We start from the raw sequence: 13,235 nt of genomic DNA, 5'->3' as shown, positions 1-13,235 counted from the left end.
GTCAGAAACACCACCAGACCTTTGCAGAGTCAAGAAACCCATCTGAGAAGTCCAGCAGATCCTTCAGTTTGAGGACTGCCATCTGTCCGTACCCATCTGCATCCCAGTGTAAAACCAGACCGAGATGGGGCGCGTGGGACACGCCAGGGTGGTGACACTCCCGGGGAAGCTGGACACACGGGTGGGGTTTGCAAGCCACGCTCCGGCTTTGGGACACACGGACTTCCCGGGGCCAGGCTGAGGACACACGGGAGAAGGGAGATCATGGGGTCAGGCCTGAGCTATGCAAGACACATGGCTCCACAGAGCAGGAGAGCCAGGTCTTGCCCAAGCACCAGCACCAACTCGGCACTGACGTGGCTTGCAACAGCTTTGTCAGCGAAGCTGCAAGAGCTGCTGGCCTCGCTGGGGCTGACGGAGGGGCTCCCCTTTGCAGGCCACGGGAGACAGCAATCCCTGCGGAGGCAGGGCTGTAAGCGTGGGCTCGGGGTGCTCTGGGAAAGCTGGTTTCCTTCCCTTTGGACCCTTGCCTCCGCTTTGCAGAACGCGCTGGAATTTCTCCGCTGCTGCCATGACAGCTCTGGATCAGCTCCCAAGCCCGCCGGAGCCCTCCTCCCTCTCCTCTCCTGCACGGGCAAGCGGTGGACTTTCCTCTCCTTCCTCCCAGAGGGCTCCTCCTCCCCACTCCTCTTCTGGGGCAGCTGGGCCAGGTTTTGTTGACAGAAAGTGCTTTCTTTATCTGTCTCTCTGAAGTGGGAGTCTGCAGCCCTCTGGGGTCGGTGCCAGCCCTCGGTGCCAAAGACACTGCCAAGAAAGTGGAAGAGAAGGCCCAGCTCCCCCCACCTCCCCGAGCTCAGATAACGAAGACGGCCCTTCCCGAAAGACCCCGGCAGCTCGACGTCCCTTGCCCAGGAGAAGACCCTGACCCCCGCCTCCCTCCCGCAGAGCATGGGGAAAGGTCAGCCGCTGAACCGCAAAACCCAGAGCCGGGGGGTTGCAGCCCACCCCCGGCCAATTGCAGCTCTCCCCTCTGCAAATCCCTTTCATACCAAGACAAGCAAATCGGCAGAAATAAATCCAGCTAGGAATTCTGCCAAACGGACAGGGTGTGTGCGCGCGGACGGAGGGATCTCTCCCTTAGTAACCCTGGCTAGAGGGAAAAAACCTGGGTAGCCGTTCACTTGCGAGACACCTAACCCTTTGTGCACCACGCGCCTCCGCGGCAGAGCCCGGGGCCGCGGGGGAGAAGGTGGTGATGCTCTCCCATGCGAACTCTTGCTACGAAAGGATGCACGTGGAGCAGGGACACACGACGCTGCTGCCAGGCTAGCATCGTGGCGAGAAGAGGACAGGGCAGGCAGAGCCGGTGAGGTCCTGAGCTGTGCCAGCACCTCGCTTGTACAGTTGCAGACCCCAGGTCAGCACAGGGGTACCCCATTGGGACAGCCACGTCCTCTCCTGAAGTTGCAGTGATGTGGTAGCAACCGTGTTTTGAGTTATGGTTGACTGGAAGAGCTCACCGACGGCCAGCACCATGGGTGCTTGTGTCCCTCGCTCATCCCCGAGGACCTCTGCTATAGCCTGCTCCCGACATTTCACCACGCGTGGCTCTACCGAGGCAACTCTTCCACAAGCAGCCACTCCTCGGCCACGGTGACCCCTAAGATCGGCTGAAACCCTTCTGCCACAGGGTGAGCGCTACCCCCTCTCCGCCGCCTCGCTCTTGGCCAAAGCGACCGCGCTATAAATCACACGATGTGTTTGGCAAACATCTACCACAAAAGCTATCGGAAAACTTGTCTTCATCCCAAGTTCCAGGGTTGGGACCCAGGTTCAAAGAAGGAAAAAAGGCGCTTTACCAATTTTGCTGCCTTTCCACAAGCTACTGAGCCTGTCCAAGAAAAGTTCTAACCCCAGTGGGCTTCCCTCGCACCTCCAAACTCCAGGAGCTTCTCCATGGTGGAAGAGGACCCCAGAACCTATCCAGAAAGGACAGGAGGCTCTCAATAAAGCTCTGCTGGGCTTTCCTATTTCTTTGCTACCTTGTCTGAAAAGTCACCTTCAGGAGCCCTCAGCTGAGACCCAGGCGAAGGGTGAGATAAGCGCCGTGACGCGAGAGGTGTGTCAGCTGCGCCGCTGCGGAGGTGTTAGCGATGCGATAACGGCCGCGGCGGGGTCTGGCTGCACATGTGCGACGGGAAGGGGCTGCCCGCTAAAACGAAAGGATTTTCCTCTGCTCGGGGGGGACAGAGGCACTTGCACCAGCTACGATGAAACGGGGATGTCAAGGCAGTGGGTCTCGTTGGCAAACCTGCACAAGGAACATCCCGCCGCCCATAGCTTCCACGCAGGCCGGGCTCTTACCAAAAGCCAGCTTAGGTGATTAATTAAAAGCTAATACTTCTCCGCAGTCACGAGCTCCTAACGACACTAACAACGCTCCCTCCCCCTCCAAAGTGGGGATTAGGAGGAAGCAGGAAGCCACCGAGGAGGGACCCTGGGAAGCTCGACATCCACACGGCTCGGCACAAGACGGACTCCCGCGCCTCCTCGTCCCAGCAAAAGAGAGACAGAGGAGCCCAGGGAAGCTCCGAGTTCCCCCGTGCTGCTGGCGTTCACCCTCTCCCTGTGGAAGAACAGCGGCAATCCCCACGTAGCATCTCCTGTCTACAGCCCTGCCCTCGCACCAGCGCCTGCTCCAAGGAGTACGCGAGAGCTCTTGTCACCTGTAACCCCCCGATGTCCCCGGAGCTCAGCGGGATGGATTCTGCCTTCCATCCCAGAGCAGCAAGGCGGGAGAGGTGCCACAGGCACCCGCAGAGCTGCCCAAAGAACACCGTCTTGCAAACCAGCTCATTAGTGCTCTCTGCACACAACGAACATCCCAGGACCAAGTAATTCAGCCGCTTCTAACAGGCTGACCTCCCTGTACAGACATGAAGATTCCTCAGGCCAAACTCTTCCCAGACAACCTTCCATTTCACAACTCCTTCAGTCGATGCTGCTGCAAAGAAACTCCCAAACCTGCCAGGTCCCTGTGTGCTGCCCTCCCCTTGGCCCCCGCATCGCCACCCTGCGCTCACACCATGTCACCCCTCCGTCTGCTCCAGTTTCTAACCCTTCCCTTGCAAAAGGGTTGAGGAGATTCCCAAAAAGTAAACTTTGCCTGAAGAACAAGAAGATGTTAAACCCGCAGCACCTTCCTCACGAGCGGAGCCGGGCAAGCAGAGGCCCCCGTACGTGTGAGAATGTCAGGAATCCCAATGTTTGGACTGGTTTTCTCTGCCTTCCCCAAACCTCCAAACACGATCGACATCCAAACAGAGGTGCTTCCACCGTCTCCTCCGGGCCCCTGCTCCGATGGCGTGGGTCTGACACCCTCTCGGCTCAAGAACTTGCTCCCCATCCCATTTTCAGGTGCTCCGCTGCATCCCGCTTCCCATCAGAGATGGGCACGCGGCCACGGGGCTCTGAAAGAGTTAACGGCGCCTGGCCCCCGCGAGTCGTCATATTTACAGGTCTGGGAGATTAAAACCAGAATTTACCTCGAGTGATAGGCTGATAAGTTTATGGTATTTCTATTTATAACAGTCCCTCCCCCACCTATTCTTGCTCTGTTGCCTGTCTTCTAATCACCCATAATCCTGCCTGGGTCACCTGGGGGTGGGAGGAAGGGAGAGAGCTGAAGAACTTCATCCTGGGATCTGCTAACAAGAACCAGATGTGGGAACCTGGAGATGACAATGAGGTCAACCGTTTTCAGGGGCTGGGGAACATCAGGCCAGGGTGCGGGGACGCCAGTGACGAGGAGGAAGGGAAGGGGCTGTGCCAAGCCCAGAGCCTCCCCGTGGCACCGAAGCCACGTACTGGAAGGTGAATTTTTGTTCTGGATTTCAGGGACCCACTGGGGGTTTGCGGGCTTGAATGAAGCACCGTGCTCCAACCTGAGTGCTGCGAAAGCCGGCGAGAAGAGGACTGCAATTAAGACGAACGAAAAGCCATAGACTCTGGTAAACCTGCCTGCAGCACATTTCCATTCCCTGCCATCCCAGACCTGCCTGGTTCCCAAAACAGACAGGTACGAGTGATGATCTCCACCGTGGGCTGCTCCGAAAGTCAGGCTGTTTCTCCAAAACACTTGCCTGAAGTGCAGCAGACGTCACCGGCTGTAGCACTGCCTCGCGGTCACTTCAGACAGGACAAGGAGGGCTCCAGCGGCACCGCGGCAGCCAAACCTCCCGCCCCGCTGCCGGCACGGCCAGGACGGGGGGCAAGCATCCGTGGTCCCAGGGCTTTGGAGGAGCACTGCTGCGCTGCCATCGATTCGAGCGATGCGCCGGGCAGTGCTCGGCGTGCAGCACAGCCAGGAGAGGGAGCAGCCTGCAGGGGATGGTGGCACCGGCCCTTTGCTTGGACGTCCTTGACCTACAGACGGCCCAGGTCCATTGCCCCGCTGTGTGCAAACCTTCACCTGAAACCCGGCGCAAAGGGCGCGCGGCTCGCTCGGGTCCATAGCGGGCCGGGGAGCCGTCGGATACGGCACAGCGGAGGGAGGAGGCTCGTGGATGTGGTGCTGGTGGTACGGCGCCGGCGGCTGGAGAGCCCATGGCTTTTGGGATGGTCCTTCAGCTGGTCACTGCAACCAGCAAAGCACATCCAGCTGCCCGAGGACCTCCGCTTGGTGCCCTCCCGACGCGAAGCACAGGAGGGTAGGGTGCTTATGGGGAAACTGAGGCACAGAGCAGCCTGGTGACAAAATCACTGCTCAACAGTGAGGCAACAGCAAACTATCCAGCGGGTGCACGGTGGCACAGGACCAGGAAAGGCCAGGAGCTCCTGGCTGCCGGTCCCACACGGCGAGGTGCAGCATTCCCTCTCCCAGCAGCTCTCCAGCACGCACTGGAGCGGGTGCCGAGCGTTGGTGGGATACAGAGCTGCGCGGGACAAATGCAGCCAGCCTCTGCAAACAGTGCCGGGCAGGAAGGCCCACGGCACGACGTTACCCGCGGTGCTCAGCAGCAGCACGCCACGCCGGGGCGGCCGGTGCCGCAGCGAGGTGCAGAGCCCCAGCGCGGCCCTGAGCACGTTCCTGCGGCCGTGCTGGAGGGGTTGTGCAATCGGCAGCCCGGGCTGCCGCATCGGCACATTCCCGGGGCCTCACGCTGCTCAGCACCCCCTTCTGCTTCCTCCCCTGTTTATCCTTCGGCCCTGGCGGATTGGCTGCCGGCCTGGCCGCGAGCACGAGGAATCTGTGCCATGGCTGGCTAACCAAACACCGCCTAAGCCCAGGGAGCTGCGGGGCCGGTGCTCGGCTTCAGACCCGCTTCCCCATCAGCAGGAGCCCGGTTGGCTCTGCCACATGGGGCGAAGCCCGAAGAGCACCGCGAGCCGGGGATGGCATCCCTCCCACGCCTGCCCTGCCTGCAGTGGGACACAGCAAAATCCTGTCCCTCCCCAAAGACCTGGGCTACGCATCTGCCAGGCGGGGAGCGCCAGCCGCAGGGCCAGAGCTCCCTGCGTAAGGGACAGCGGGACGATCTCCCCATCGCTCCACGTGCCCAACCCCGGGGTACGTGGAGGGGTAGAAACATCCCCTCCGGCGGGAGGGACCGCGACCCTGCAGCCCCTGCCTCCCCCCAGATACCGGCCCAGCATTCCTCCTTAATTAATGCTCTTTATTACCTGACTGTAACGATAACCAGTCACTCCCAGCAGAAGTGGCTCCTGTAACCCGAGTGGGACGCCAAGCCAGGACACTCCCCCATCTCCCCCAAAGCGCTCTCGGGACCACCCCAGAGCGAAGCCCCGGCTGTCCGAGGCACCGAAAGGGGCCCCCAGGCCCCCTCCCTGAACCGCAGCATGGGGTGAGCCCCTCCTCACACCAACCCCTCTATCGTCTTCCTTCGGCCCCTCCAGGACAGCCCGCTGGGGTCGGCACGGGCTGCCAGCGCGGGAAACTTTTACGTGGTGTCAACGCGGGCAACTGGTTGACTTCAGGGGCCTTCACTTGCTCTGACACTGATGGAGCTACGCGGAGCTACGCCAGCTGGTTACTCGCTCCTAAATACCATCCTTGAGCAGTTTCAGTCGCATTAGGACAGCCTTCTCCCACACAGCATGTGCCTCTTCCCGTCACAAAAGGTAGGGCCGTCCCAGTCAATGCAGAGGTACAGCCACCACCCCGTGTCCCATCCTGGGGACGTTCCCTCGTCAGCCCATCGCCAAGGACAGCCCTGCCCCTCCAAAGTGACGGGGCAGCTCATGCATCCCCCATTCATGCCAGAGCAGAAAACCCAAGATCCAAAGTCACACCAGAAACACAGCCAAGGCTGAGCTCTGGGAGTCTGTGGGACAAGATCCTGGGGAAAACACCAAACTCAGGGCTAAAGAGATGGGGGTTCGTGAGAATTTGGGCATTATCCAGAACGTGTGGGCTCCAGGGAGCCTAATTTGTGTGTGTGCGCAGGAGAAAATACCATGTTCCCATGCCAGCGAGGGTGGGATGCGGAGAACGTGGTGCATCAGAAGGAACGGAGATACGGGACAGGCGGGATTTAGCCAAGACCCCAGCTTTACCAGAGTGAGTAAAAAGTGTTACAGGGTCTCGAGTGGCCAGGAAGACCCTGGAACAACCTGGCTGAACCGTGAACCAGCACCAGTGGCAAAACACTCAGAGTAATGAACCGCACCGGGAAGGGGAACAACCAAACCATCGCCAGCCTGCAGCCCGGCGTCCAGAGTCAGCAGCACCATCCACAGCAGCATCCCCATGTCCCCTGGAAAACTCCCTTCTGCTCTCACGCAGGCCCACGACTCCTTAGCTTACATGCACAGACGAATATATCCGACAAAAGCGCCGTTGGATAAGTGGGAACGCGCCCCTAACCATTTAACGTGCCCTGGCTCAGGCCCATAGCAACCCTCGCTCCCGCACCCGCTGCGCAGCGTGGCTATTCCTGACACGCTAGCAGGATACGAGGGGGATACGAGCCAGTATATATACCCTGTATAGGTGTATATATAGAGAGATAACGCCCTCTCTCCATCTCCCAGGCCTCGGGGAGGACAAGGTGTATGGTGAGAGACGTCCCAAGCCAGAATAAGCGTGAGGAGCCAGAGGAAATCATCCCGCTGTGCCACAGCAGGGCACGGGCACGTCCCTCCGGGAGCCCCGCGGGAAAGGGCGGGCAGCTCCGTGCAGGAGAGATGACCGAGCGCCATCCTCCCTCCCCAACCTTCCCGAGCTCTCCTCTTTCTTCTCCCTCCTTCCTCCTGCCCTCTCTGGCCTCCCCGCCAGCCACCGCTCAGCACCTTCACCTCTTCCAGCCCCTCTCGGATTTCCCCATCTCCCCTCGTCCCTTCCCTCCCAGAGCCGTTATCCCTCCGGACCCTCCCGAGTCCCTTCTTCTCCTTCCGGCTCTCCACCCTTGTCCTGGCCTCTCCTCCGCCCTTGCCAGCTGTGAACCTTGGCATGGATAGAGCCATTGTCCTCCGGGCATCGGGGCCGAGGAGGAGGAGGGGAAGGTGTGAGAGGGGACACAGTGGAGCGTTTGTGCGTGTCCCCGCAGCCGTCAATGCCCTGCTTGTCCATTCATGCACTAAGATGGCAGGAACAGCAGCACCCACACAAGCGTCGCCATTTGGCGGGGTCCAAGGTGCCTGCCCAGGGGGGCACATTGCCCTGTTTGTTTGGAGCCCCGCGGAGGCAGAAGACAACGCCTTTATCTCCCTCGCTGGCCTGAGGGTGTTGGAGGGCTGGCAGCGGGGACAACAGGACCAGAGAAGGCCACTTCATCTGGCGTTTCCCGAGCCCGGGACTGACGGGGAGGTACGGCTGCACGAGGCCGGCTCTGCCACGCTCACACCTCCGTTCCCCAGCCCCGGAGGAAGACAGGAACGGGGAGAGGCTTTTCAGCACAGCCTCCGGGTCCCTCCTGCCGAGGCTCCTCCGTGCCGGTGGGCTCGCCCGACCCGAGGCAGCGCAGCACTGCGCGCCCAGCTCCTCCAGCCGTGCCCTGAGCGGGGTTACAGCCCCTGGGCCGCCCCGCTTCACCGGGCTTTACTGGGCTGCGGGTAAAGGACCGGACAGTAAAAAAGCAGACATAAGCCAAAGCTTCTACGCTTGCGTTCTCCTCTCTGCGGCCCACTAACTTCACCCAGATCGCAAGTTTTGGGGGACAGCAGTGACCTTTTTCTATAGGGTAACACCTATGTGCATGAGCTCCCTGCCACCATCGTGGCAGTGAAGGTCCAGCACAGCTCTTTTCGCTATCAGCATAAACTTTCTTCGGCGGGAATTATTACCAGAGCATATCAGCAACACAAGAAAAAAATAATAATATCTATTACCAGCTACGTACCGGCATTGAGCAGAGACTATGACCCAGCTGCGCAGAGCCTTGCCATGCTCGGCGGTGACCGGGAGAGGCAATAAAGACTCAAGGAGGCACAGGGACTCGACGAGGCCGACGGCTGAGCAATGTCACTGCTGCTCACGCAGTCCCCGGACACTGACCTTGCCGCATGGCCACCAACACTGCCCGGCTCGGGGCTCCTGGAAAGGCTCTTTGGGAACTGGGAGATCCAGGAGCCACTCCGGAGACCACTTTCAGCCCAATTCTGAAGACATACACACCACACGCATGGGGGACTCGGGACCTGGAGCTGCGCTGCCTCTCCTGGAAACCCCCCAGCACAAAACAATCCTTAGGCAAGAAGATTAATAATCAAACAGCAACAGAATACAAACCTACAGGCAGCCAAGCATCGCCTGGAACACCACGTCCAGATCGAGCGTCTCGTTCCTCCCTTCTAACTGGGAGGCAACAAGGTCTCTCCTGTCCAGGCTGGACAGCCTCCAGAGGAGGCTGGGTGTAAGAAAGCAGAGCGATTTATCTAGATGGGACTTTTGCCAGGGCTTGGGGAGGGCCATCACTATTTTTTCTGCAACCAACGCTGATCTTCCACAAGCAGGAGTGTCAGGTCATCGGGCTTTTCCTTCTTCTCACACGGCTGGGACGTGCAACCACGCAGCACTTGCTCTCAGTGCTACGTTACAATAGCTTTTGCTCCAGAATTGACTCCTGCAAAAATCACAAAGGGCGCCAAAAGCTTCTCACGTCGTTGGGTTTCCTCTACCATCGCTGCAATAAACCCTCATCTACCTCTGCTACACACGTGGCACAAACCTCCCAAGACCCAAAGCCGCTTCCCAGGATCTAAGAGCAGAGCAACGCGACCAGGAGAAGTCAGGCACGCAGGTACAGGGCAGTCATTTCTTTCCCCGAGGAGGAAACAAGGAGGAGATCCAACAAATCCTACTTCAGAAGTCTAAGTCTTACTTGTGGAGCACCAACGGTGTGTTTGCGGGTAGTCCCGCAGCCGGCGGGCTACCAGCACGCTGGGCTAGACAGCAGCCTTGGGCTTGTGGAAATGGCCCAGCGAGAACCCTCCTGCTCTGCCGCTTGGCTTCTCTTCAGGGTTGGTTCATGAGCTGATGTGCCCCGCTTGGGAGTTCTTGCTCTCCTCGTGCTCCTGAGAGAGGGAAGGACCCACGGACACAGCGGACACTATTTCTCTCTGATTTCACCCATCTAAAGACAATACCAACCATTATATCCCCGAATCACGCAGACCACAGGATTTTACTCAGGGTGTCCCCCACCAAACCCAGAGTTTCTCCCTGTAGAGGACACATCCTTCGGACAGACGCAATTCTGAATTCGGCTTCAGCTGATTAATTCATCTCCCGAGGAAGGGGCCACACCAACCCATCTCCACCCTTCAGCTCCTCGCCTTAGTTTGCACGATGTATCTCCATACCCTGAACTACCAGACTAAAGAGCCCTCTGCTCCAAGAAAGCTGCTTTTCAACAAGGTGTTTGCGGACTCGCTCAGTCACCTTCATGCTTTGCCTTCTCCTGAGCTGAGCTTCTCTAGCCATCCACAATAAATAACAAGTAACGATGCCATTAAAATAATTATTTTTAAAAAAAAATCCCTAGGGATTACTGCCATGCCGGCGATTTCCATACAGGCTTTCAGCCTGAAACTGAGGTTTCTTTTTTTTTTTTTTTTTTTAAACAAAAATTTGTTGTTTGCATTTTCTGACTAACTGTGAGCTGTCTCCTGCACCGGAACATAGTTCCCGCACCAGGGATTTAGCAAACAGTTACCAGACAATACAAATCAGATACCAAGCGTGCTGCTTGGATCCCATCCACCCTGCAAGCTCTCTGTGTGTCCTGGGTCTCACTTCAAAGCAGGGGGCTGTCTGGAGCGGTACAAACCAAGAGGGAAGGTGCCTGGCACGCTGCTCGAGGACGCCGGGTGGGGAGGGCTGCACACGGAGGAGAGGATGAGGAGGTCACCCCGGGCCCGGGGAGGTGGGAGGCACCGACTGCACACATTCCTGCAGGCAGAACAGCTCTTGATGCGCAGAATAAGTCTTCTCCATGCATTAGACAAGCGGAGGCAAATATTGGGACTGAAATAAGGGTGAGATGTGCCCGAAGCGAGATAAACCTGCCTGAGCTGCGGGCGCAGAAATGCAAGGGACAGATGACGACGGGTAAGACCTTCGCACAAAGGACTGAGCGCAGAAGAGACGTACGAGGAAGGTCAGGGACCTGTGAGCCTTCTCCTGGTACCCGGCCCGGGCAGACCTCTGGGTGCCATCCCTCCTCTGCTCCCTCCGTCTCCCTCCAGCGCAGAGGACAACAGGCAGCGACCGCTGCTGCTTCCCGGCACCGCTCGCCCAGCTCCTGCCACCAGCGCAGGAATTGCACGCTGCTGCTGTTTTAAAGCACCTGCGGGGGAAAGCAGCGTGTAGGTCCTGAGCAAACAAGTCTGTCCTGCTGCCAGCCAGAACTGTGACAAAGAGCCGAGTTATGAGGGAAGAGTGGGAAGGCAAGGAAATTACACAAATTGGATGAGTCATTAGATCAATAGATTAAAAGACCTCTTAGAGCCTTCTGTCCAGGCCAGCATAAGGTCGTTCATTCCCAGCTCGCTCCTTGGGGCTCTGCCCTGTGTGTCTGGACTTTCATCGCTTCCATTCGGGAGAGGATGCTGCAGCCCTGCACTCCTCCGAGTCCAGCTGCCCTCCTCGGAGCCCGACCTGAATGCTCCCTTTCTTATCTCCACTCACCGCCAGTGCCCCTCGTGCTAAACAGCACAAGGATTTCACAGCGGGGCCATTCGCCATCTTCTAACCACAACCGCTCCCGGGCCAACTCCTCCGGTCCTGGCGACCGTCAGCCTGACATTATCTGTCCCCAGCCTGCGCCCAACGATCCCCATGCTATTGCTTCCCATGGCCACCCCAGCATCTGCCGCAGCCGGGAGCAGGGAGGCTGCCCCTCTCCCTTTGAATATCTATGTTTGGAATTATTTTTCCCCAGATGCATCTTCTTTTGCTTTCCCCGAAAATGAGGGCCACGGCTCCAGGCGGGCCAAACCACAGCAGTTCGGCTGACTTCATCGGAAGCCTGGCCTTCTGCAAAATCCACTTTTCATCTTCTCACTCAACGCTCGTGCTACCGGCAGCCTCTTTAGATTGCCAAATACACTCGTTATTGAGGTGCCTCCGTAACAACGCGCTCCGAGGTCTGCCGGGCTAGGTGTTGTCAACTCAAATATCAGCCAGACGGGCCCTGCCCTGCAGCGTTCACAGCCTTGAATTTCTCCAGCGCGTTTCACTTAATGCCGAACGACATCCCGACTGGAAACTCCTCCCGCGTGGACCTGACAGGGAGAACACGAGCGAGATCAAACACGGCGTCACTGACGGAGCTAAACTGCAGCTGCTAATACAGGGATAGAGAAGAGCAGAGGGGTTCCTAGCAGAGACCCCCATTCAGCATGTTTTATTGCTGTTCTCCACTGGCAAAGTTGGAAGGTGGCACACATATCGGTGGAATAGCAAAGAAAGGGAAAAAAAATACTCACAAAGCATCTTGAATCCCCTGTTAAGGGACAGCAATCTTTCTGCTGCGTAATAACAAAGCAAAAGGCAGGGCAATCACCTGAAAATAGCATGGACAGGCTGGGAAACTGTTGGAAAAAAAATGACTAAATGAAAGGCTCTGCTTTTCCGAACTTTTTTGCAAGCCCTCGACACAACATCGCCGCTCTGACAGCGACTGCAGCGTTCCCCAGGCACGAGGGGACTATGGAGCAGAAGACGGAGAAATGGTCCTGGCTTTTCTGGAATCTGTTTGTCTGGAAGAGGGCATGGCAATACCGAAGAGACTTTGGAAAAGGTTGAAATAACGCGGCTCGGGATGCACAAGAAGCCTTTCAAAAGCCCCTGTCTGCTCTGTGTATTACCAGGAGGGTGAGCAGTGGTGGAGTCCTCGCGTCGATGAACTCGCATGGGAGAAAGCAGCCTGCTGGGAGGGAGTTTCGGTCTTGCCAGGAGGGAGTTTCGGTCTTGCCAGGAGGATACGGCCATCGGAGCGCAAGATCTGACAGCGTCAGCCATGAAATAAGACGTTGCTCCTAGCAGGGAGCAACAGCTTTCCCAGGGAGGTAAAACATGCAGGTCAGGGACCATCTGCTCCTCCGTGCTTGCAAAGCACGGCCACAGCAGGCCCATGGGCCTCGTGTCTGACGGCAATAAATACGAATATTAACATTACCGGTCACCATCTTTTGGAAACTATAAAAAACTACTCTCAAAGAGATGCTCTAGGAGCAATTCTACCTCTCGGATATCTTGGGGGCCCCTTGTAGAGCCCACAGTGCTCCGAATCCGACACAACACAGAGGCAGCAGACAGCATCTCAACAGGTACGAGAAGCTCAGGGAGACAAACCAAACTTTCTCAGCACAGAAAACCACAACCACGGCCCGCTCACCGCTCGACTGTCCTTCAGCTTCTCCACATCGTTGAGCTATGGACAAAGGTTTTAGAGGTAACTCAGTGATTAGAAGCTGATGTAGGATTTTCAGCAGTTCAGGAACACTTTTGATAATATTTTCCTATTTCCTTATCCCCACTGCAGTTCACCGATCATAGAATCACAGAATTGTTAAGGTTGGAAAAGACCCTTAAGATCATTGAGTCCAACCATTAACCCAGCACTGCCAAGCCCACCACTAAACCATGTCCTTGAGCACCACGTCTACCCATCTTTTAAATACCCCCAGGGATGGGGACTCAGCCCCTGCCCTGGGCAGCCTGGGCCAGGCCCTGACAGCCCTTTCGGTGAAGAAGTTTTTCCTAATACCCA

The 13,235-nt window shown here is 57.6% G+C and overlaps 1 protein-coding gene across 1 annotated transcript in view; it reads right to left on the bottom strand.

The window, feature by feature from the left end:
• The window catches only part of MYRF (myelin regulatory factor), a gene marked incomplete at both ends in the record, with an annotated part of 63,204 nt that overhangs the window by 35,550 nt on the left and 14,419 nt on the right, over window positions 1-13,235 (bottom strand). The gene's annotated exons all lie outside the window — the stretch shown is intronic.

This window comes from Platalea leucorodia, assembly GCF_965183815.1.
Source record: "Platalea leucorodia genome assembly, chromosome: 7".
In the NCBI taxonomy this organism is placed as follows: Eukaryota; Metazoa; Chordata; class Aves; order Pelecaniformes; family Threskiornithidae; genus Platalea; species Platalea leucorodia.
The sequence above is the reverse complement of the archived record's forward strand: the minus strand, read 5'-3'. Positions and strand labels throughout refer to the sequence as shown.